This window comes from Notechis scutatus, chromosome 3 (assembly GCF_049901735.1).
Source record: "Notechis scutatus isolate UNSWTSFEM ecotype Mainland chromosome 3, rNotScu1.2, whole genome shotgun sequence".
NCBI classification, from domain to species: Eukaryota; Metazoa; Chordata; class Lepidosauria; order Squamata; family Elapidae; genus Notechis; species Notechis scutatus.
The window spans coordinates 127,470,987-127,472,553 of NC_142011.1; the positions used below are offsets into that span (position 1 = coordinate 127,470,987).

At 29.2% G+C, this 1,567-nt stretch overlaps 1 long non-coding RNA gene across 1 annotated transcript in view; it reads left to right on the plus strand.

Moving 5' to 3' along the window:
* LOC148131393 (uncharacterized) overlaps positions 1–1,092 on the plus strand; it is a 28,582-nt gene extending 27,490 nt beyond the window's left edge. The window contains exon 4 of the long non-coding RNA XR_015748773.1: positions 1–1,092. This exon is cut by the window's left edge and continues 191 nt beyond it. This is a non-coding gene — a long non-coding RNA (uncharacterized LOC148131393).
* The last annotated feature ends 475 nt before the right edge of the window (positions 1,093–1,567 follow it).

The window sequence follows — 1,567 nt, forward strand, 5'->3', positions numbered from 1 at the left end:
AAATGTTCTGAGACCTGGGATGGAATTGAGGGATTGGTCAACCAATGAAAGACATGGCTCGACAAATTTGGACTGCAACTTAATTTGGTGAAAACTGAATACCTGGAATACAGCATCCAGATAGACATCATCATCAAATAGCTAAAAGAAAAGTTCAGATTTCTGCAGCTGTGTACTTTTCTACATTTTTACATTACTCATCTTGTACAAGGAGTTTAAAATAATTCAGGAGAGGTAACGTGGGCAGATGTGTCTGTGTTACATATTTCCCTGTTTATTATTGCTATTTTTTACTTCTAATTTCTCTGTTTCCTTCCTATATTTACAATGATATACTTGATAGTTGTACATAAGTGCGTATACATACACACACACTTTTGTCAATAATTTTATTGAAGTTTTTAATGAATATGGTAAAAAGCAATACAAACTAAAAAACTAGAAATAAAAAGAAAGTGCAGAAAAAAAGAAATAGAAATAAAAAAGAAAAAATAGATGAGAAAAAGGGCAACAAAGACAATTATATAAAAATGGCTTTCTACCTCCACCACACTGAGCATAAACCAATATACTTTTCTCCTTCTTTAATCTTATAAGTAAAAAAAAATTCTTTTGCCCCTAGTCTTTTATCTGTATGCAGTCCAAAAATCAACATCTTTTCAATCTGCAAAACATTCATTATGAGTTACCATAAATATCAAGCACATAGTTTATCCCTGGTCAAATAGTTCAGCCTTATCTTCCATAATTTTGTTTTGCACAATCTTGACCGTTAAATCATTTCAATGGCATCAGAATTTGATTTTTTTTTCATTTAAAAGTATTCAAAGCTTTCACTATTCTACTTTGTAAATCCCATAAAGATGAATTGTCCAGGATTTTGTGTTTTAGCTATTCCATGTTCTCATCCTTTTCTTTCCATAAAAAGGCATTGTCCTGAATTTTTTTTGTCACAACTGTCCATGTTACATCATTTTTTGGATTTATCTTTTATGTTCTCAATTTGGTAATTTCAATTTTGTTGTTGTCTATGCCTTCAAACAGTATAAATGTCTATGACAAGTAAATGTTTTTAATTGTTTATCCTTTTTGAGTTATTAGTTATTAGTATTTCAGTCATGTGCCAAAAAACTCTCTAAGATAAAATAGCATTATAGCTGTTATAGCCATTTTAACACTTTTCTGCATGCTTCTTTAGTTCCTTCTAGTGTTCCCTTTACAACGTTAATCAAAGTACAGTTCCTAATATGTATTTAGTTCCATTTCAATAATTTCCCATCTTTATTTAATAATATACTTGTTTTTCAAATGTTACATCCTCCAAAAAGAATGATAATCCAAATCTCTGTGCTTTCCCAATCTGTTTAAAACTTTCTTAAATCAAAAATCTTTTTTTGCCAACTGTATATTATTTCAAATTATTAAATCTTTATTTAAAAGTTCTTAAATCCAAAGGAAAAGGTAAAATTGGTTCAAATTAAGTTTGCCATTTAAAAAGTCTGTAATAGTCATAAAGAGGTTAAATTGAATGTTTCCAAATTAGATTAGAAAGTGAATTTGACCGGTT